We start from the raw sequence: 25,931 nt of genomic DNA, 5'->3' as shown, positions 1-25,931 counted from the left end.
GGTGAGGTAAGGGGAATAGGAGGTAAAAGTAAATTATAAAAAGATTTCACATGAATGGATAGTCCGGTGAAGGGTAAAAAATCCAAGAATGGTAAAATCCAAAACGGTCGAATTTAAACTTTCCAATCCAATGGGTAAATTCCAAATGGTTCAAAATGATCCAAAAGGCAGAGTTCCTTGGAAAAAATCGCAAATGGAATAAATTCCAAATCATTAAAAGAAAAAGCACTGGAGAGAATATTTAAAACACGTCTGTCAAGGCTGGAGGAATCAGGTAAATTAAGGTTTAACAAAAAAAAAATTTTTTTTAAACCAAAAGCGGTGAAAGTTTAAATTTGAAAAGCAAGGTCAAACTGACCCAGACAAAAAGCGCGAAAGTTAGTGTTAATAATTAGGTCAACTTAGATATGCACGTGAAAGTCCCAGAAATATATATATATAATTTTAGTTGGTTATTATATATATATATATATATATATATATATATATATATATATATATATATATATATATATATATATGAAAAATAAATTGAAGGTGGAAGCACCTGAACGCTCAACGTTTCGCCCGATTTATGCGGGCTTTTTAAAGAGGAATGATCATAAACGAGAGAGTCGGAAGATTTGGGGCTATATATAATGATGGGGGGGGAACAGCATATTTTCTTTATGTAAATTAGATGCCTATATACATATATACATTTTATGATGAGAGAAAATAATAATAAATTGGAGTAAAATAGTGATTCGAAAGATTCTCAAAATAAACATATTTTAGCCCAATTAATTTTCTCATCTCATTTTATCACTTTATTTTATTACGGTTTTATTATTAGACGCAATCTTTCGAAATCACTACGTTAGTTTACTCCAATTTATTATTATTATTATTTCTCTCATCATAAAATGTATATATGGTTATAGACATCTAATTTACATAAGGAAAACACGCTGCTCTCCCCCATCATTATATATAGCCCCAAATCTTCCGACTCTCTCGTCAATGACCATCCCTCTTGAAAAAGCCCGCATAAATCGGTCGAAACGTTAAGCGTTCAGGTCCTTCTACCTCCAATTTATTTTTCATATATATATATATATATATATATATATATATATATAACCAACTAAAATTATATATATATATATATATATATATATATATATATATATATATATACTAGCAAAAGTACCCGTCGTTGACTAGGTTCATAAACAGTCTACAGAAAATGGACTTTGATTTATGAAAGTATGATAGGTTATGAAAAGGAAGGGTTGTAAAGAGATAGCTTCGAATTTGGGAGTATCAAAGCCAAAGCAAAATATGATGAAAGTAAAAATAAAATAGATAAACCCCATAATTTATTATACCATACCTGTTCACACTGAAACACTTATCACAATATTCTGTGGATCTATATTAAAAAACCTTGTTAAACTTTGTGACATATTTCCATTCTATGGAGGTCAGGTGCGAACGAACACTCCATAATTTTATTATACCATATTTCTTCAAACTGAAATATAATTATCAAAGTATACTTACGCAGATAGATATGAAAAGTCTTTATTAAAGTTTGTGCCTATTTCCATTCTAGGCGCGAATGCAGACCCCACAATTTTATTACACCATCCCTATTTAAATTAAGACATACTTATCAAAGTATTCTTATGTACATCTATATCAAAAACACTTGTAGACGTTTTTTTTTAATTTTTAATTTTTTGTATTGCCATACTTTGATGACCAGGCGCGAACGTAGACCCCATAATTTTAATGAACCACCGTTCTGCCAGATCAAACATGCCCATTTCTGTGTCTCGATACATCTACTATCATTATATGTAATCAGTTTTTTAAAATAGTCAACCACATAGGAGCCTATTCGTGACCAGACACACACACACACATTCAGCTTTATATTGTAATATATATATATATATATATATATATATATATATATATATATATATATATATATATATATATCCAAACCAACACTTAGAATTCTTAGTAAAATTATTTATGACCAGAAATAACAATTAAACGACTCGGATGTAAGCGTGACACACAAAATAAATAAATAACACACACGCTATCGTATTAATAGATAGATAGATAGATAGATAGATAGATAGATAGATAGATAGATAGATAGATTATTGATGATGATGATGGTGATGATGATGATGATGGTGATGGTGATGATGGTGATGATGATGATGATGATGATGATGATGATGATGATGATGATGATGATGATGATGATGATGATGATGATGATGATGATGATGATGATGATGATGATGATGATGATGATGATGATGATGATGATCCAAATTAGTAAAAATGTAGAAAAGCAAAATAGTAATAATTGTAAAACTATTCACCACTACCATCACCGAAGGTAGGGCTGTATTATTCAAGAGGACGGCTCAACATAAATTTACTTACATTACATTTGAAATTACTATGTCAGCTAGGAAGCAAACCCTCGGTATTGTGTTCCACAAATCCACGGTTCGAGAAAAGGAAAACTCTGCTCATTGAATTTTCGTTTACTTTAAGCACAAATACAGTGAAGGAAATTGTTGCCGGTTGTTGTAGTTAAACGAGTATTTGTTACGAACATTTTACAGAGTTTTCTTTTTTTTACAATGTACCATAACTTATCAAGGCCTGGAGGCCATTCCAGGATAAAGGTTAATGAGAGTACATAAGTCAATGGGAAAATATCGTAGTAATCGTTAGTAGAGGAAATTACTTAAGTGGAACGGCGCATCAAGAATTTGTTTGCGTTGGACTTGAAGACGATTCTATTGTAGTCAGTTGGAAAGCAGGAAAACGGAACAGAGTTCCTCAGGTGTGCAGTTCTAAGAAAGAAGCTTTGTTCATGGAATCTACGTTTAGGTTTAGGCACAGATAAAGAGTGGGGGGAATTATTGATAATGTTTTCAGCTAGACGAGTGTTTTTCGTGAAAGTCAGGCAATAGATGACCATAGATTGCAGCTCAGATAGGCACTTGGCATAAAAATAACGATAAATCAGAGACAGCCTCGCAACGTCTCTTCTGTGACAAATATCCTTCTTCTTGTCCTTGCAAGGAAAAGAAAAGGGCACCCCGACTAGGCTACGAAGTCTATTTTGGACTCTGTCAAGGGGGGATAAAGTACTTCTAGCAGCTCCTGCCCAGATGTGGCAACACAGTACTCCATCCTTGGGCGTACTTGGTTCTTATACAGATAGAGAATTGCATCAGCAGTGAGATATCTATTGGAGCGGTAGAACGATCCCACCATTTTTCCAGCAGCCTTGGCAACGGATTTACGTGTTCCATCTCAGATCCGAAATAAACGCCAGACCTAGAAGCTTGTCAAAACATGGAGCCTCCCCAAGACGAGAGCGATTCATTTCGATTGACACCAAATGGGATCAGAGAGTTGATGATGGAAAGATAGAAGCTTGGTTTTAGATGCATTGAAATTAACCAGACACCTCTCTTCGTCGTTGTACCACGTGATTCAGATCAGAGGAGAGAGAATCAGAGAAAACTTGGTTGTTTACGGCCTTTAAAGTGTTGCCATAGATGGTAGTGTCGTCAGCATGGATACCATAGATTGAAGCTCAGTCGAGCACCCACCATAAAAGTAACGATAGAACAGTGGCAGCAACGTTTCTATTTGTTAGGAAGAGGAAGGAAAGATCGTCGCCCATTAGATTTCGAAGAACAGTTTTGTACCTTGTCACAGCAGGAAAGTGTACTCTTTAGCAACAGTATTCCATCTGAGATGAAGCTCTTAAGAGTACCCTTCTCTCTTCTCCAACGTGTAGCGTGTGGTACGGTTGAATAGTATTCTGAGCAACGTCGGAATTATTGCTGGTTGTGCGCACACGCATATGGAGCTGAGTGCACACATGCAAATAGTGTTGACAAGTCTTTAAACCAAGAAACGTCATCAAAAATCATAGCAATTGGGAAGAATTTTAAAAACTTGGAATTCAGCATTCTTTAGTTGACCAAGTTTCGATAATGTAAAAAGTCATTTGAAATATGGATTTGATTGACAATTGAGAAATGTGTCAGTAAACAAATGGAATTCGGAAAAAGACAGCGGAGGAAGCCGATTTGTGTGATGAGTCATCAACAAACCACTGGCTACTGAACATCGTTCTCTCTCTTTTCCCTCACTCCATAGCATATAGTTTGTTATATACATTCGCTGGGCATTTTGGAACACGATTTATGAAGAAATAGAACTACAGCATAACGTAACAGTATAATCAGGCAAAAATGCTTCCATAACTAAATCTCTATATTTTTACTACCGACGCTCATATCCCCACTTGCCTTCCCCATCACCAGTTGAAATAAACGGCCCTCGTCTTGAGAAGGCACCCTGTTTTGAGAAACTTTTGGGAATGACTTTCACCTCTGACCTGAAATCCTAGACTTATATCACAAAATCGATGTCAACAATGTCACAGTTTTTTTAAATTCACAGTCTGACTCCCAACTTCAAAAATCAATAGAAAAAAATGTTTGGGTCATTCTATCGCTCCAGAAAGTAACTCATTCCATACACAATCCTCTACCTGTACAAGAATCAAATATGAAAATCAGAAAGATCCTGATCTTTTTCGGCCTCTGAAGTGCAGTCATAGACGATAGTATCGTCTGCATAAATGTCGATGAATAATAATAAAATATGATTTGGGGGATCATTGATGAAGATCAGGAAAAGAGTTACGCCCGGGATGGACCCTTGAAGTACGCGAAAGTTAATACTGTGAGCTTCGGATCTCTGTCCATGAACAACTACTATAATAAACCTATCGAGGAGAAAGGATTTGATGGTTGAAAAGACATATCCAGCTATTCCGTAGCTGAAAATCTTATAATGTAGACCTCTATGTCAAATATGCCAAGAGCTATTGCTCTAGAAACAGAGCCATCATTAATAGATTGAGTGTGTGATAGCACATCAGCTGATCTCTCTGAATGGAAGCCATATTTCTTATCGCTAAATAGGTTGTTTGTTTTGAGGTGGTTGACAACTTCTCTATATATTACAGATTCAAGCAACAAGACAGGGGGTTAATTGGTCTTTATAATTTTGCATTTCCAAAGATAGAAAAACCATCATACGCAAAAAGAGGAACGTGCAAGTTTACGAAGAGACAACACGCCATTTTATTTTGAATATTTGATCAGGGTTGAATTCTAATAAGAAGTATCCTCGTGCATGTATTCTGACAAACTCCTAAACTGAAGATGATGTCTAACAGCCATTCAAGTTCTCTCTTTCAAGTTTGCATCAGAAGTGAAAAATGGTGTATGGTCTGGCAGCAAAGTATGAATTGAAGCGATGAGAACTATCTACCCATGTTTATTTTTTAATTGATGTTTTAATTTGTTTATTGAAATGTCTTAATTTTATTATATATACTAGCAGTTCATAACTTTATGTGTACACACACACACACACACACACACATATATATATATATTTTTTAATGTATATATATATATATTAAAAATTTTGACTCATGTCCAGGTAACCTACATCTAAAATTTCAAGTGTTTAAACCCAGAATTGGCAGAGGAATTTGGTAGAGTCTACAAAGATCAACTGTTTCAACTTTGCCCTCTTGGCAGCCAAATTTTCGCCCAAAAACTGATTAAAAAGTTACAAAAAAAATGACTCGTGCGCCACCGCCGAGAATCGAAACCAAAACGTTTAGCTTACGATTTACTTTTTACTTTAACATTAATGAATGAGCCATGAAGACATGTTTGCTGCAAGGCCAAAAATGAAAACATGAACCAATAGCTATTATGTTACCCATGCATATTCGTAATGCCGTCGTTTGACCTTCACCTGGCAAATTCCATTTTTTTTATTTTCCCACTTTGCATCAATTTTTCCCAGCAATATACAGTTTCACATGTGTTCGAATACCCGATATATTAAGTTTAATGTCTGTAGACCAAAAAATAACAGAGAAGTTTAAGACGATAATTTAAACAATTATATATATATATATATATATATATATATATATATATATATATATATATATATATATATATATATATATATATATAGTTACATTCAATTTAGCTTAAATTTGCAGTTTTTGAAAAAATTACAAGTGCGGACTTTCTTTTTGCCGACACTGTATTTTATAATGGGCAATGTATTATTATTTAAACAGTTACATTTTTCTCGATTTTTACCCTTATTATTTTCATTTAGATTATTATTTTTATCAGAGTCATTAATATTTTATATTTTGTATATTATATTATTTTTTATTATTATTGTTGTTTAGTTGTTTATGTTTTATTTGTCGCTTTTTTAATTTTCTCTTAATTATTTCATCATTGAATTCTCACGGCATCTGTAAGACAGCTTTATTCAATTTTTATTGAACATTTTAAGAATTAGTTACAGGGATAATTTGTCGAGAAGATATAGAATTTTTGATCACGTTTAATTTTTTAGCAGAGTAAGCCAAATGATATCACTTTTTATTTTTTTTTTTAATTATCATTTTTGCCTTATTTTTCCGTGAAAATAAACTTTTAAAAGTTCTTTCCGTTATCAATATCGTAAAAATAAGTCTAGACCACGGTTAAACACGTGTCTGTGAGTAAAAAATATTTTATAAATATATGTGTAGAGCACTTCGTTAGAGAAAATAATAACTCCAACTTCTTGTGAAGACAATATTCTTCCGTTAACAAAAATGAGTATTTTTTATTGTCAGTAGCGTAAGTACACACACATACACACACACACACATATATATATATGTAAAAGAATAATTTTGTTTATATAGGATATAATTACTCCCACTACCACTAACAGTTTCGTTTATCTAAATTGGTAGACCACCGTATGTCAGCAACAGTGGTCCCAATTTCGAATTTTACTAGTTAAGACAACACAAGTGAGTCATAAGGACGATGAAGCATGTTTTTGGATATATATATATATATATATATATATATATATATATATATATATATATATATATATATATATATATATATATATATATATATGAAAATTTTGGGGGGTGTAAAAAATTTGATTATGGCTAAATATAGGCCAATTAAAATGATGATTAAAAAAATAAAAACTAACCAGGTTTCTTTCAACGGTCAATAGAGTTAAATCGAGGAAAATACGATTAAAAAAAATATTCATGAATATGACGGGGGAGAAAAAAAAAAAGTAAACGGTGAAAAATTACATAGAAACTAAATTAAGTCCTAAAAGATTTTCTTTTTACTTGCATAGAGAAGGTCTCACAGACTTAATAAAAATAGTTTATAGTTGAAAAAAATCTCTCTCTCTCCCTCTCTCTCTCCCTCCCTCCCTCTGTCTCTCTCTCTCTCTCTCTCTATATATATATATATATATATAATATAAAGCTGAATGTGTGTGTGTGTGTGTGTGTGTGTGTGTGTGTGTGTCACGAATAGGCTCCTATATGGTTGACTATTTTAAAACACTGATTACATATAATGATTTAAGATGTATCGAGACAAAAGAATGGATATGTTTGATCTGGCAGAACAGTGGTTCATTAAAATTGTGAGGTCTGCGTTCGCACCTGGTCATCAAAGTATGGAAATAAAAAATTTAAAAATGAAAAAAAAAACGTTTACAAGTGTTTTTGATATAGATGTACATAAGAATACTTTGATAAGTATGTTTTAACTTAAATAGGGATGGTGTAATAAAATTGTGGTGTCTGCGTTCGCGCCTGGCCTCCATAGAATGGAAATAGGCACAAACTTTAATAAAGACTTTTCATATCTATCTGCGTAAGTATACTTTGATAATTATGTTTCAGTTTGAAGAAATATGGTATAAAAAAATTATGGAGTGTTCGTTCGCACCTGATCTCCATAGAATGTAAATATGTCACAAAGTTTAACAAGGTTTTTTAATATAGATCGACAGGATATCATGATAAGTGTTTCAGTGGGAACAGGTATGGTATAATGAATTATAGTGTTTATCGATTTTATTTTTACTTTCATCATATTTTGCTTTGGTTTTGATACCCCCAAATTCAACCCAAATTTACAACCCTTCCTTTTCATAACCTATCATACTTTCATAAATCAGAGTCCATATTCTGTAGACTGTTTTTGAACCCAGTCAACGACGGGTACTTTTGCTAGTATATATATATATATATATATATATATATATATATATATATATATATATATATATATATATACATACATATATATATAAATATATGACTACTTCATTTAATCACATTAATTAATATACGAAAGTATAATTTTATGCGTAAACTAAGTATTTACTTTAAAAGTGCTCAATACATAGATAGAGCTAGGTAGTAAGTTAGAAAAATATATATGGCAATTAAGCTACACAGAATATTCCGCGTTTCACCCACACTAGGATTCGTATATTTTATATTTTATAACTTACTAACTTGCTCTACCTACGTACTGAGCACTTTTGAAGTAAATACTTAAAGTTTACGCATAAATTTATACTTTCGTATATTAATTTTATGTGAGTTAATTAAGTAGTTATATATATATATATATGTATATATACATATATATATATATATAGTAATTTATAAAATATATATGGCGATTAAGCTACACTGAATATTCTGCGTTTCATCCACTGTAGGATTCGTCAGGCTTATGCGCGAATTCTGTCGTTGCTTCTTGTTTTTATACATGTTGAGGATTACTAGTTGGCCAATCAGCTTTCTAGTATCCACCGCGCCCCTTCCTACCAGCCAATGGGCATGCATTTAATCAAACAAAGGATCTGTTTTAGAGCTAGGTTAGTGGTTTTAGGTGGCCGTTCTGCTTCTTTTTTTTTTATATACATATAAATATACCTATGTGTACACAATAATGCACATATATATACATATATATATATATATATATATATATATATATATATATATATATATATGTATATACATATATGCGTGTGATCGTTTATGTATATTCATGTTTATTTAATTTATTTATTTGTTTGTTTTCTATTGTTATTGTTAGTTTTAAAGCTATTTTTTAAAGCTAGTAAGTTTTATTTTGTGAACAGAGTTGTTTGCTATTTCCCGCCTACAGTTTAATAGATTTTGAGGTTCTTTAAAGTAAAGGATAGAAAATTTTTCATGGAGGCATAATTTACATGGGTCGTCAAAATGTCTGCATGTGGTAGCTTGTCTTATTATTTTCCATTCGACTACCGGCGAATGTCCGCTTTCTTTGAGTTCCCATTATTTATTCGCTAGTGTTGTTTTTAAAATGCATTTAACAGGTCATCCAATATTTACGAAACGGCCCTAAAAAACAGTGGATACAAAAATATAGATATCAAATATAAACAACAAAACACCAACAACTATAATAAAATTAAAAACAGAAGAAAAAGAACTATAATTTGGTATACGGCCCCATACAATCAAATGTTAAAAACAAAACTTGGCAAGAAATTTCTAGATCTTATTGAAAAACACTTTCCCGCAACCAACCCCTTACACAAAATCTTCAATAAAAATACCTTGAAGTTATCTTACAGTTGTTGCGAAAATTTAGAGATGATAATTAAGGAACATAATAACAAAATACTAAATGAAAACAATGTAAACAACAACAAAATAAACAATAAAAAAAGTAGACACTAGGACAGAAATAAAAACAACACTAGAAGAAATAATAATAATAATAATAACAATAATAATAATAATAACAATAATAATAATAATAATAATAATAATAATAATAATAATAATAATAATAACAAACCAACCCCGGACAAGTACAACCATACCATAAATGAAAATACTAATAACGAACAAGATAAATGCAATTGTAGACACCGCACACTTTGCCCAGTCCAAAACAAATGTCTAACAAAAAGCGTAGTCTATCAAGCAACAATATTTGCAAAAGAAAACCCGAATAACAAAAAATATTACATAGGCATGACTTCCTTAGATTTCAAAACCCGATACTATGACCACAAAAGCACATTAAAAAATAAAAAACACCGTATAAAAACAACACTAGCGAATAAATAATGGGAACTCAAAGAAAGCGGACATTCGCCGGTAGTCGAATGGAAAATAATAAGACAAGCTACCACATGCAGACATTTAGACGAACCATGTAAATTATGCCTCCATGAAAAATTTTCTATCCTGTACTTTAAAGAACCTCAAAATCTATTAAACTGTAGGCGGGAAATAGCAAACAACTGTGTTCACAAAATAAAACTTACTCTCGGATAGCGATACAAAATAGCTTTAAAACTAACAATAACAATAGAAAACAAACAAATAAATAAATTAAATAAACATGAATATACATAAACGATCACACGCATATATATATATATATATATATATATATATATATATATATATGTATATATATATGTGCATTATTGTGTACACATAGGTATATTTATATGTATATAAAAAAAGAAGCAGAACGGCCACCTAAAACCACTAACCTAGCTCTAAAACAGATCCTTTGTTTGATAAAATGCATGCCCATTGGCTGGCAGGAAGGGGCGCGGTGGATACTAGAAAGCTGATTAGCTAACTAGAAATCCTCAACATATATAAAAACAAGAAGCAACGACAGAATTCGCGCATAAGCCTGACGAATCCTATAGTTGGATGAAACGCAGAATATTCAGTGTAGCTTAATCGCCATATATATTTTATAAATTACTAACTAGCTCTACCTACGTATTGAGCACTTTTGAAGTAAATACTTAAAGTTTACGCATAAATCTATACTTTCGTATAGTAAATTTATGTGAATAAATGAAATAGTTATATATATATATATATATATATATATATATATATATATATATATATATATATATATAAGGAGAGAGAGAGCGAGAGAAAGTTATACACAGACACGTGTTCGTCATCTCTACAACACATTGGTGTGGATACATCTAGCGAGATTCGAAACCGGGACCATAGTGACAGACGCATGTTGCTCTACCAGTAGTTATGTGTAATTAATAAGCATACAACCTTCAAATATCGAAGAAAAAATAACATCCAAAATACCATCAGTAGACTAATATTTCGTTTCGTTTTACTGTCAGAATCTTCGTTTTTTTTATATATTATTTTCTATTTCATTTACTCTATATATTCTATTGGCTATTATCTTAATATCAATCTTACGCGTACACATACACACGCACATACACACAGAGATATATACGTTAAGTAACGTTAAGCCTGGTCAGTACCAGATGGGTAACCATTTTGGAATACTGGTCGATGTACGTAAGAGGACGTTATCACCTCCCTGCAACAATTGCAAAACATTAACATCATCATCTCTCCTGATGGTGATGTAGATGCAACTTAATTTGATATTCCAGTGTAACTTACTCCTCCGAAAGAATCCGGTCCAACCCGCCAAGGGTAAGTGCCTAGTATATATATATATATATATATATATATATATATATATATATAAATGGAATAGGTGATGTATATAAAAACCGCTATAGTTATAAGAGGCAGCTGGATATTTCATATTCAATGATTCGTAGTGTTTTATTCCACTTATAATTCTGCGACTTTTTTCCTCTCTTTTTATTAAAAATTATGATGTCCATGTCGTTTTTGGACCACCACCACTGTTCCCATCTCTCTCTCTCTCTCTCTCTCTCTCTCTCTCTCTCTCTCTCTCTCTCTCTCTCTCGTTCGCTCTCTCTCTCTCCCTCTCTCTCTCGCTCTCTTTCTCTCTTCTGAAAAAATACCCTCGTGGGATGCGACCCCACCTCTACTCTGATCTATCCTGACAAAGAAACAGTAGCTTATTCAATTATGCATTATCCTGTTAATGTTAATGTAGAGTTTCACTTTTCCCCACGGTCGACATACGAGCTGCACACAAGACAAGACGGCACCGTCATGGGCCTTTTTTTTTACTCTCTCCCACTCCTATTCCACCAGGCCCAACGCAACAAACTGGCTCAATCTGCCAGGAAGAATGACCTAAACATGGAACGCTGGAAAACTATTAATCTCTCCATACACTTTGTCTTTTTTTTTCACTGGCGACTGACTGACCACAACTTTGGCATAAGCTGTTACTTTATGACTGTCCGGAGGAGAGAATTGATGAGAGGCCTTTAATTTTTTTCAGTGTGTGTGTGTGTGTGTGTGTGTGTGTGTGTGTGTGTGTGTGTGTGTGTGTGTGTGTGTGTGTGTGTGTGTGTGTGTGTGTCCAAGTTGGTATAGCCATCCCAGTAGAGGTTTAGTTCATTATAATTTAGGACTTTTTTTATAAGTGAAAGAAACCAGACCTCCAAAATACTCTAAAGAAATCAGAAACATTGATGTGGTAACAATTGTCACGCTTTATCGCAATCCGATTTCTTCTGAGATGATGTGAAGACTTGAAGAGACGAAGAATTCTTTTGCTTCCTCTGAACATTCATAAGGGAAATTTTCTTTGTTCGTGACCCCATTTGTTGTGATTAAAAAAAAAGCAACTAAACGTTCGTACATGTCAAACTACATGTGTACTTTATAATAACTGAAAATACGTCTTTAGGTTAACAAACACACACACACACACAGACACACACACACAGATCTGACTATTAAGGAATAAAGGACTCATTTCATCCTCTCAACTGGTTTGTTCAAACGTTGGTTTTCAATTTACCAGTATTTCTACGCGGTTCCTATTTCCCATCTTCCGTTGTGACCTTTCGCCCTCGCATGAAAACCGATATTTTTTTTAATTTCCTATTTATATCACTTTTGACCATGTGCTCTCTTTTACTGCCTGATGGACCTTTACGTCGATTTCGACGTATGAGGTTCCGCCACAACAACTAAGTTGCTCGGCAGGTTTTTACATCAAAGTTTCCTTCTAGATGCATGTCTTAACGAAGACTGGAGGTACATCTCTCCCAGTGAATTAATGCACAGATACCAGCCTGGAAATGTCTACGACTTTGACAGCCTAATTCGGTCTTATTTGCCTATCCACAACGCCTGGCGCGCGTCTGTCTCTTGGAGCATTCACAATAATATAGTTGTTTAAGTAGAAACGTCTAAATATGTACGTCTAAGTTTTAAAAATATAAAAATATATAGAAATAACACAGAGACCGACGGTTTCTGGCTTTGTGTTTAACAATAATCCTGATTTGAATAATGTATCCTAAATAATGTCATTACATAACATTGTACTTTTACTTTAGATCAGACTTACTCAAAGTTATGCAACAGTTACACAAATCAAAAACACTGTTTAAAATTCGTAACTGTTTAAGCACGTTAGTAAACAATAATTAGCTTTCGTGCTTCACAGGTACCAAGATATTGTAGTACAGGGGCCCGACATTATTTTTCGGATACTTTGAAAAAGTACTTCAAGGTGGTTAGTAGTGCTAAAACGTTTGAGATTGTAAGTACGTAGTTGAGGAGTGAACATCCACTACTAGTGTAATCATTTTTTTAGTTTGGCTTTGATAATTTTAGTTTTTTGTGATTTTTGCGAAAACATGCGCGACACTATTTTTCGAATATAACAAAAAATCCTATTTTATTAAGAGCTACGTTCATGTATATGTTACTGTATGCAAATTTTCTACTTGTACATTTAGCTGTCATCATTAGAATCAATCATCTGTTCTATTCTATTGGCAAAAAAAAATAAGTTTAATAAGGTAAAATGCATTCAAAAGAAGTCGTTTGTTTGGCACGGAAGAAGCGGGAAGATGGCCTCAACATCAGAAGGGAGGACGGAAAAGATCACTTGGAAAGGAGAATGAAGAGAACTGTAACACGGCTTTTGACATCTGGAGAAAAAGTTATAGCAAGAAAAGTGAAGACGAAATGTGAATTGGATGTAAACATCCAAACAGTACAAAGAATGATGCATAGGATTGGTTTGAAATATGCAAAGGCTAAGAAAAAAATTGCACTAACAAAGAAACAAAAAGGAGCAAGACTGGAGAGTGCTAAAAGGTAGTTAACAAAACATGTTGACTTTAAGAAGGTTATATTTACTTATTAGAAGGGTTTCAAGTTTGATGGGCTCGATGGATGGTATGTTTGGTCGAGAAGGGGTAAGTATGTTGTACTGAACAAACGACAGATGGGGGGAGGAGGAGTTTTGGTTTGGGGTATGATCATTGCTAATGGATATATTGTTTGAGTGGCTGAAAGAACGACAGAACAGCGGAAGCTACAAACAGTTGCTGAACGAGAAAGTCCTACCAAAGATAAGAAGAGAGATGAGGAATGATTTTGTTCTACAACAAGACAATTGCAGCATCCGTGTGTCAAAACTCATGAAAGAATGGATGGCAAAGTGAATATGACTACTTTGGAAAGGCCTGCAAAAAGCCCAGATCTAAATTTAATATGAAATGCTTGCGCAAACTGGTCTATTATGGACTTGAAATAACGAAATATGGGAACGCATACTAGATGCGAAAAAACAACTAATAAAAACACGTAGAGATATTATTGTGCATGTGTAAGATCATTATAAAGAGAGATTGGAAAAAGTTATAAAAAAGAAAGGTGATATTACAGACTATTAACAGTTTTTCACCGGTGTTCGAAAAATAATGTCGTGTATGTTTTGTAAAAAATGATGAAAATTGAATATTTTTCCTTACCTAATCGATTTTCTTCCATTTTTATTACAGGTATTGTCTTTATATGTTTATGCTATTCTAATTTCGCCACTCTATGGTACTCGGAAAGTCGAATACTAAAGTGTCCGCGAAATATTGTCCGGCCCCTGTATTCACTTGCCTTCCCACGAGGACAGTTTGAAAAACATTCGAGGCCAGTTTTTATCGGCGATTGATTTTGCTGAGGGTTTATTTAAAGACCCGATTACTATTAAATACACGAATATTAGTTACACAATGCACGAATATTTTTTTAATTGTAACCGCTTAAAACTTCTTTTAAGACAGGTATTTACAATAAAATGTTGATATTCATTCTATGAGTGTCGAGTGGGCCAGTTTTTGTTAGGGGTCTGTTTTTTTGGGGGGTTATATAATAATATTTAATAATTTTAAAATCAAACAATGTATTTGTCTATTAATTTAGTAAAATTGCTGAGTTATTATTTGGAATCTTTCCGAAATTATATCATTACGATGAGGGTGAGGAGAAAAGAAAATTCTCCCAGACATTACCTGCTCCTTGTTTGTTTCTAATAATTACAATATAGTATCCGTAGCGTGTTGATGAAAGCATACCGTCAAGGATTACCAAAACTTTTTGGGTGGGAAACAGATTTAGATATGTGCACATTTTGTTGTCACGAGATAATCCTCCCAGGTATTATCTTCTCCTTTTTTGTTTAGAAAATTTACTAGGTGTTACCCATAATTAATACTAATAATTATATCATAGCAAGCGTGTATAAATGCAACATTGTCCGGGGAAAAACTTTCTTTAATATATTTATGTTTTATCCTAGACAAAATCTATAGTGTTGCCTGCGAGCCAAAATAAGATTACATTATCATATATGGTAAATAATAAAAGTTATTCAATCCAAAGTGCTCAATATCCTGGCTTAAGCAGTTATGTTTAAAGGTCGCGTCGTCCGAAAAAAAAACAATGTCACTGTGTTTTATTATACAATTTTATGTAAGAAAGCAAAAATAACCTTCTTGCTGACATGCAATATGGTTTCCGTTCTGCTAGATCTACAGCAGATGTGCTAACGGTTATATCTCATAGGATTAGCGAATCTCCCGACAAAGGCTTTCTTTCTAAAGCAATTGCTCTTGACATATCAAAGGCCTTTAATAGGGTATGGCATAAAGGTATACTTCACAATATCTCGAGCTACGGTGTAGCTGGAAATGTTTTCTCAACCATTAAATCATTTCTCTTTGATAGGTCCATAAGAGTAGTGATTGATGGGCAGAAATCAGAAGCTGGAGTCCCCCAGGGTTTCATCCTGGGCCCAACTCTCTTCCTGGTCTATATTAATGATCTTCCTAATCACATCCTAAGATCATTCGTAGATATTTATGCTGACAACACTACCATCTATGACAACGCATCAAAGGCCGTAAATGACCAGGCTCTCTCTTTGATTCTATCTCCTCTGATCTTGAGCATGTTGTAGAATCGAGAAATAGGTGGCTGGTTACTTTATAATGTATCTAAAACCAAGCTTTTATCTTTACATCACGAACGCTCTGATCCCCGTCTGACATCAATTGAAATGAATCGCTCTCGTCTTGGAGAGGATCCATGTTTTCACAAGTTTCTGATCTGAGGTGGAACACGTACATCAAATCAGTTGCCAAGATCACTGGGAAAATGGTGAGATTCTGCTACCGCTTCAGCAGATATCTCACTGCTAATGCAATTCTCTACCTATATAAAAGCCAGGTACGTCCAAGGATGAAGTACTGTTGCCATATCTGGATAGGGACTGCTAGAAAAAATCTTATCCTACCTTGACAGAGTTAAAAAAAAAAATAGACTTCGTAGCCTACTGAGGGATTCCCTTTTCTCTTCCCTGCAACCTCTTTCCCTACAGAAGAGGCGTTGCGAGCCTGTCTCTGCTTTTTCGTTATTTTCATGGCAAATTTTTTCTGTGCTCCAATCTATGGTCCTCCTTCGCCAAACTTTCACGGAAAACACTCGTCTAGCTGAAAAAAACTATCAATAATTTCCCCCACTCTTTATCTGCGCCTAAAACTTAATCGTAGATTCCATGAACAAAGCTTCTTTCTTAGAACTGCACACCTGTGGAACTCTCTTCAGATTGCCTGCTTTCTAGCTGACTAGAATTTCATAGTCTTCAAGTCCAACGTAAACAAATTCTTGATGAGCCGGATCCTTAAGTAATCCCATTTACCAAATTTCCACTACTAACGATTGTTATGATATTATCCCATTGACTACTGTACACTCATTAACCCTTATCCCGGAGTGGCCTCCGGGCCTTGATAAGTGGTGACGCCTATGTTAAAAAAAATATACAAATATATGTTCATTTTATATTCAGTTATTTTGATATTCATTAAGTTCATCTGGTTTAATTTCACAATAGACAGCTATAATTAAGTTGACACATCGGTTTACCAACGTTGAGCTTTATCAGCACATTAATTAGAAACCATTTAGAAATAACATTTGCTGCATGTAAAAAGCTGGTCACAAGTCTGCAACTAGAACGAAAAGTACTGGACCATTTGTTGTGATCTGTACTGACCAGACATTCGTCAGTGATGACAGATTTTGATTGTACACCATTCGTAAAAAATGTCAGAAAAAATGTCCTCTTGTCAATGTACGTACTAATATATTCATCTATGCAACATTCTACTTGTTCCTTTCTTAGTCAATACGTTACGCTTTAAAAAGTACAAATATAATATTTTAGAGGCCAAGCAGCTATAAAAAAAGGGCCGATCGGCAACCATAGACAAGAATATGAGAATGACCTCCCTTTGATGAAACCTCGTTTTCTAATATTATTATAATAATATACGATCATTGTTGTAATGGTGTGAGAAAGGGACTCGTAGTAATTTCGACATGCAGAGGTTCTTAATCGTATAGAGAAGTCAGCGAAACCTTATGTAAAAAGGAACGTGCGAAAGAAACAGTGGGAAAAACACTGCCTGCTAAGGTGTTCTAGACTAAAAAATTAAATTGAAGACTGCCTTTTGCATTGTAATTTTATTTTATTTTTTTGTATTGAACTATGTAGCACAATATTACTTTCAGAGTATTTATTAATACTGAATTTATCTCATTTTGGTCAGTTCTGTATTTAAAATATAATACGCATTATTTTCATAGAAATATTAATAAACTCATATTTGCTGCGTGTTATTAGTTTTTCTGTCAAAACAACTTATTGCGATATCGAGAAAAATATCAGCTTCATCTAAGCTGTTGATTGAATCATTTTTTTATTTCGTGGCATTTCCATAGGTCCTGCTAGAGTAATTAATGAAGTTAAAAAGAAAGAAATCGAAAATACCGAAACAAAGATGATAGGCACTTTTATCATATTACACATATGAAACTCTAGTCCCCTTCAAAGTAATCTCCTCCGGCTGCAATGCACTTGTTGTACCGTTCCAACAACTTCTGGAATGCCTGATTGGAAGTCCTCTTGTCCACGCCACAGCCTCTTCCATCACTTTAATTTTCCATAACGCCAGCGTCTAACGTTATTCCTTGAGCGTCCCAGAAACCAAGGTTTGGAAAGGGAAAGGAACTGTCTCGATGCCCATCTTGGTCAAATAGTCTGTGTAAAGGATTGAGTAATGGACTGGTTCATTCGCGCCAATCTTATGCATCTTCAGTTCCTCGCGATTAATTGTGTTTACAGTTCCCACATGACACCAAACTGTGCAATTATTGTTTCTGTAAACACACAGTGGTCCTTATCTATGAATTTCTTATTTAGCCAATCAACTCTAGAGTTCTGACTTACTTACTCCTCTCACACGTCTCATTATCCCGGCCTTCCTTGAATCTCTCATTCTACTCAAAAAATGATGCTCGATTCATGCAAGATGGTCCAAAATCAGCCTGTGGCATTTTTCCAAGTTTAAAACAGAATGTTATTGTATATCATTATTCTAAAATGTTTTCACGTCTAGGTTGCATTTTTGAAATTCACCAACTTGACAATCAAGCTTTAGTAGGGTGTATTTCAATTCCTGCTGTAGTTGTTCCTTTGAAGCTGGCAACATAAAAATTGGATATAAGATGTATAGCAATAGCATACTGAATTTCAAAAGTCTACGATAATTTTAAATACATGTAAAAATAAGTCTGAAAATTTATTTGAAGCACCTAGATAGATAGCAAAAGAAAAAAAAAACGAAAACATTTCATTATGAAAATATGTGATATTATGCGTAGGTCACTAGTGTAACAAGTTCATATTGCACTACGAGTCGTATTAGTTACTTAGACGTCTTTTTTTTCCAAGAGTGAATGCATACCTGGAATCCGGTGTGGCTTTTCTCTGGGCTGTTTCTCCATACTCTGAAGATAACTTCTTGAAGTTGTGTTCTGGCTGAGAAGGGTGACGACCTCATTTTGATATTCACGAGTTCTGTCGAATTGCATTGTGGCCCTTCCCCCTCTTTATCGCTCTGCGATTGACAAAATCACCTATCGGATATGATGGGGAGACGACAACAAAGTGGTACTCACGGCATAGTGCCACATTTCTCCCTATCCATTCTGAAATTTATGAGTATTCATAAATTTCACAACTCCCTAAATTTCTCTGGGTGTTACATCTGTCAACTGTCTGCGATCAATGCTCTAATGCCCCTTCGTTCCGTCAGGAACTCAACGAAGCAATTCTTTTTTTTCGCCAGGTTTCTGTAGAGGGCTGGTGTACTGCTTCCTATATAATCGAGGCAGAGAAATAAATGTTAGGGAGAATTTCAACCACCTCCCAGCAGAACAGACCTCACCACCACATGAGGCCTTGCATTGGTTTGGTTTTTCACCATAGCATTACCATTGGCCTTACGCTGTTCTAAAAGCCTTTTGCAAAATTAGAAAAGAAATTTCCTTTTTAATTCAATTCGATTAAGCTATTCGTATTATTTGGATTCATCGGACTAATGTTCTCATCTTGAGTGTGATTTTCACAACGTTCGATGTAACCTCCGACCTTCGAGGTGTATCTTATCAAACTCGGAAATGTTTCTGTCGAACTCGGGAATTTTATTTCTAGTTATAAAAATCACTAGTTATTACTAATTATTTATATATATATATATATATATATATATATATACATATACATATATATATATACATATACATATATATATATATATATATATATATATATATATATATATTAGTCCTCGCGCGAAAGAGCAGGACACAAAATGTTTTAAATAATAATAATAATAGAATAAGAATAGCAAAGACTTTCGCTGGCGAGGACTACTATTGAGCGTAACCAGTTATACAGTCCTTTTGAAATTTTAATCTCTATTTTTCTAGTTATCTACTGAATATTTTTAATGAAACCTATATGAAATATGTTCCTTATTAAATTGTAAAAATTTTCTATTCTGAAAGAAGTTTTAAAAAGTCTAAAAAAAGTTATTTTAATGTTTTTGTTAAAAAAATTCAGATTTTCTGATTATTCAGACATGTATGACAAAGAGGGAGTTGCAAAAAAGAGTTGTGGTGTGAGGAGAAATACAAACTGAAACAGAGAGAATATTCAGACCTGTAATAATACAAAGAGGGGGTTGCAAAAATGAGTTGTGGTGTGAGGAGGGCTACAAACTGAAATAGAGAGTAGGAGAGTTTTTATAAATACATGCCAAACCACATTCATTTTTTTAATCCGAATTAATAAATTAAATAAAATATAATCTTAAAAAGATACGATACAAATTTCAATTTGAAAAAAGATACGATACAAGATTCAATTTGAAATTTATTTATCTTCAAAGTGCACTTTTATACATTTTACAAAGTAAGGTATTAAATTTTTATGCCTTACTTTGTAAAACTTTTAAAAGTTCACTTTGAAGATAAATAAATTTCAAATTGAATCTTGTACCTTTATTTTTAAAGCCTATAGTAAAAACATTTTGTTTAACAATTTTCATGCCTTAGATGAAATGCTTTTCTAACTTGTGTGCGTATATATATATGTGTGTGTGTGTGTGTGTGTGTGTGTGTGTGTGTGTGTCTATATATATATATATATATATATATATATATATATATATATATATATTTTTACTTATTACTTCTATATATACTCTATTGTTTATAAAATCCTGTCCAAATTTCCGAGTTAGACAAAAACATTCCCGAGTTCGACAAGATACACCTGGAGAAGGTTGGAGGTTAAATCGGTTGAAATGTTGCGAAAATCACACTCAAGATGAGAACATTAGTCTAACTTATACTCATTTCAGATCTTTATATTTATTTACCTTTTTTCGTGTTCTTTCTCTTACACTCTGGTATCGAAAGGGCGGGCTATTTCAATGATTGAGCAAGTTGTCTTGTTTTTGTTTAGAAAAATTATGTCAGGCTTGGAATTTTCAAGGACCTTATCATGATGTGCATGTCCCAAAGAACATTGACGTTGTCATTTTCCTGTACTATTTCTGGTTTATGCTCATACCACTTCTCATTGTGATCTAATTCTCTTGTTTGGATATATTCCAGTGCGACTTTGTCGTGTCTCCATTTTTTATATTGATGTTCGGTTAGCAAATGGCATTCTGATATTGTATGCGCTAACGTTTCGTCCTTTTCATTATACAATCTATACATAGGTGATTCTGCAGTTTGTCAATGTAGTGTTTGATGCACCTGGTGCGAGTTTCTGACCTGCCAATAAAGTGCTCTCAGCAGATATTATAAGATCACCTTTGACTAACCAGCTCCAGCTGCCATTATCTCTTAATTTTGTATTATTAAAGAATAGACTGTTTAGTTTCTTCCAAAATAATTTCCCCTTCTCTCTTGCAACTTCTGACTCTTTTTCACGCCTGGTCTTAGTATATTTTCCCTTTTCACTTCATAAAAAGGAGTTGCATTACTTTCAGAAATATATTTAGTTAAAGTTCCTTCCTCTATATTTACCGCATCTTCAACACTAAGTAAACCTAGACCTCCATTTTTCTATGTACACCTGCGTATCAAATTATTAACGAGTTTACATTTTTTTTAAATATTTAAGGAACGAGTGAATAAAAATCCATGAAACTTTGAGAAAGTGCTTACAATACTATCCATCTACTCCAGTTAGAAAATAAAAGTATTTCAATGAGTATTAGCGAAAATATGGCAGAGGATAGGAATATCTGTTGATTTCAGTGTGTCAAGTTATTAATGAGGTTGAGAAAAAGCACAATTTACCTATAACTTGTTTATTGAAATAATTTTCAAACATTAAATGAACTAGGAAAAAATGCTTAGAACACAATAACAACAGAGCAATCTCTATGTTGACATAATTAGTAGGGAATATGCGATCCTTTTTATGAATGACTTGTAAAAGACGTTGGTCCACAGAATTAGTCAAATTTGTGATTTCGTCAACATCCCACAACTCAGCTTTGCTCTTAAATTGGCGTCCACTTGCATAGAGGCGTCGCTTCATGATACTCCAAAGGTTTCAATAAGGTTAAAATCTGGTGAACTCGCAGACCACTCCATCTTCCGTAGCCCAGAGAACCCCAGTTGGTGCAAATACTCTTTGCTTTTGTTTGCTGCATGCGAGGGAGCATTATCCTGCATAAAAATAATGGTTCTTTGGAACGTCAAACTTTGCTTCTTCAGCCATGGTTGAAAGTGTCCCTTCAGAAAAGCTATGTGAGCATTTGACGTCATTTTTACGCCTTCTGGGACTTCCCATGGGCCAACTAATGTACCTCCGATAATCCCAGCCCAAATCATTATTCCACCACCACGTTGTTGGCGCCTTAAACGCTGATGACGATGTCGTCCATCTAGGACCAATCCCTTGCTCCAGCCATCTGGGCCATCAAGAGTGACATGCACTTCATCCGTGAACGAAACTTTGGAAAAATCCGTTTTCATGTTGTCCTCTGCCCATTTCAATCGGTTTTGTATGTGATGTTGCTTTAATGGAGGCTTTGTCACAGGCTTAACAGACTTTGGTACTTTTTTCAGAAGGCGACATCGAGTATTTTTAAGACATTCTTCAATCCGGCTTGGTCAAAGATTTCTCGACTTGTCTGCTCAGGAGTCTTAACAACTTCACGTTTAATTTGGAGTAGAGAACGGCATGAAACAACTCTAGATTCATCTTTATCAGCTCTCTTACGTACCTTAGTACGGTCCTTGAAAAAGTTATTCACAGTTTAATGGTACTTTCCCATCATTTTCAATATTTAGAGGGTAGTTTTACCTTTTGTTAGCTGTTCTGTAATAGTACTCTTTTCAGAGCTACTCAAACCACCTTTAGGACCCATTTTATTGACGAAACAAACTGCCTTGTTAATAATTTGGCACATTCCAAATATCGTGAATTCAGCAATTACGATGGCAAGTTGTTTACATTGCGCGGAACAGTACGAAAATTTCACAGTACGATCAGCTCAGCATTGCCAACGTTTCTGAAGCTTTTCATACGAAACTACTGCTAAGTTTCTGAAACTGATAAAAAATGTTATCTCGTTAATAATTTGACACACAGTGTAGATACAATCCATCTACATCTACTTTTTTAGCAAACCCTCATAAATTGTAAGCAATAAATTGTAATATTTTATTAGTGCGTTACAACATCTCAGAGCCTAAAAGTCACTCGATTCTAGCAAGCTCTCAGGTCTCCATTGCTCTCGATCGTCTTCAGGTTCTCGGTGGTTGTTGCTATTTTGTTTTCGCGATGCTGTTGTATATATACAGTAGAACCCCGGGATATAGCTGTAAAAATTAGTAACAAAATACAGTACAGTATATAATACACATGTATATAATCAAATAACATTCACCTATTAGGAGTCCTCTCACAGTTCTTTATCAGAAAACAATAACTGACAACAATCGGTAATGTTCCCTGGAATCTGAGTGACAACAAGTCTTCCCAGATTTCCAGTACTCAACATTTATTTCGATAACCATTGCAAACATTATGGCAACAGATGTTTACCATTAACTTCTCGCTGACAATTTCAATTGGTACTCACTTGAATTTAGGTGGCAATAAGCCTCCTCAAAGTCCTTCGCACTCATCCAGTTAAGGTCTGTTAGTGCTTTCACTCCTCAGTCTTTCTATCCTACTTGACTCTTCTTGAATATTTAGTAGGATACCCGTCGATGCCGGCACTACAATTTTTTTTTTCAGAGGGAAAAGTTATAGATATATTTATGATCTCAGTGACGTCGGCCATTATGGAAATAAATGCTCCTTCCACACGACAACTGACAACAATACACGCGGATCTGGATAAAACAAACGAGAAAAGATGGTCACATTAAATTCTTATTCCCGTGTTTATATCGCAATATTTTATTACCTGTCTTATTGCCCTCTGTCGATCGCACATTAACGGAGAGGGGGCCTCCTCTGACACATAGTAAATATCCTTACTCATTCGCCATCTACCCAGGGTAGAGAGGGGCGTCTCTTATTACCGAATACAATTACGTGGAACATTAATCCATTACTAGAAAACCCCAAACGGCCCGACAAACGACACGAATCGTTATGAGAAGAAAAGTCGATTACACCTATTCTACAGGAGTGCATGTGGGTGGTTGGTTTGAAGGATACCCACGCGGCTTATGGGATCGGCTGTACTTGGTTCAACTCCTCGCAGTCCTTATTTATTTGACTCTGAACGGGGTAAAGTTAGACACTGGGTCAGTTTACAATGTTGAAAAAATCCATCTACCCAGAAAAGGGAAACTCCAAGTTGGAACAAACATTTTAAAATTGCCTCAATCTAGAAAGATTTCTCCTCCACTAACGCAACACCAGAAAAGATATTGTCCTCGAGAGCTTATCTCGATTATTTATGCATGCAACGAAACCTCTCCATCGTTCCAGTAACCAGAGGAGCAATGGACTCATGGAAAGTTCATTTAGTTCACGTTTCTCATTTCGCTGCTTCTACATTACTTGAAATGAACCAAGCCGTTTTTCGTGAAAATAAACGAAAAACGTAATTTTAGAGTTTATAGTTAAGGTTTGTTAAGGGTTAAAACAATTCAAAATTCTGTAAAAGTATACTTTTATTTGTTTTCGGATAAAAACGTCCCTCGCCTATGGAATTTTTGTATTTCGCCAAAAAACATCGCTTTTAGTAATTTTTTTTCTTTTTAATATGGTAAAATGACCAAATTCATCAGCGTCTAAACACCATTTTCAGTTTCCGTATTCGACAATCGAACTAAACAAAAGCACTGGATTCATACTGTTAATCCTGAGTACATGTAGCATCGTACTTCTCCAACGCCCGTCTGGCTGAAACTATTGTCAATAATTTTCCCCACTCTTTATCTGTGCCTAAATCTAAACGTAGATTCCATGAGCAAAGCTTCTTTCTTAGAACTGCACGCCAGTGGAACTCTCTGCCGCTTGCCTGTTTCCCACCTGACTTCAACTTGGACGTCTTCAAGTCCAACATAAACAAACTCCTGACAAACCTCCCCCTTAAGTAAGACACTTTATCAAAACCCCCAATACTAATGATTACTACAATAATATCTCATTGATTACTGTACACGCAATAACCCTTATCCCTGAGTGGCCTTGGGCCTTGATAAGTGGTGACCCCCCATGTAAAAAAAATAATGAATAAATAAATAAATAGATTCTCATCTTTTTCACATAAAAGTAATTTTTACATTTATTTTATTTTTTACATAATATTAATTTTAACATTTTTTATTTTTCCCCATAAAAGTAATTTTACATTTCTTTATTTTTTATATAAAAGTAATCTTTACATTTCTTTATTTTTCACATAAAAGTAATTTTTACATTTCTTTATTTTTTACATAAAATTAATTTTAACATTTTTTATTTTTCCCCATAACAGTAATTTTTACATTTCTTTATTTTTTATATAAAAATGATTTTTACATTTCTTTATTTTCACATAAAAGTAAATTTAACATTTCTTTATTTTTGCCCAGAAAAGTAATTTTACATTTCTTTATTTTTTATATAAAAGTAATTTTACATTTCTTTATTTTTCACATAAAAGTAATTTTTACATTTCTTTATTTTTTACATAAAATTAATTTTAACATTTTTTATTTTTCCCCATAACAGTAATTTTTACATTTCTTTATTTTTCACATAAAAATAATTTTTACATTTCTTTATTTTCACATAAAAGTAAATTTAACATTT

The sequence above is a fragment of the Euprymna scolopes genome, chromosome 19, assembly GCF_053919585.1.
Source record: "Euprymna scolopes isolate OS-2025 chromosome 19, ASM5391958v1, whole genome shotgun sequence".
Lineage (NCBI taxonomy): Eukaryota > Metazoa > Mollusca > Cephalopoda > Sepiida > Sepiolidae > Euprymna > Euprymna scolopes.
The sequence above is the reverse complement of the archived record's forward strand: the minus strand, read 5'-3'. Positions refer to the sequence as shown.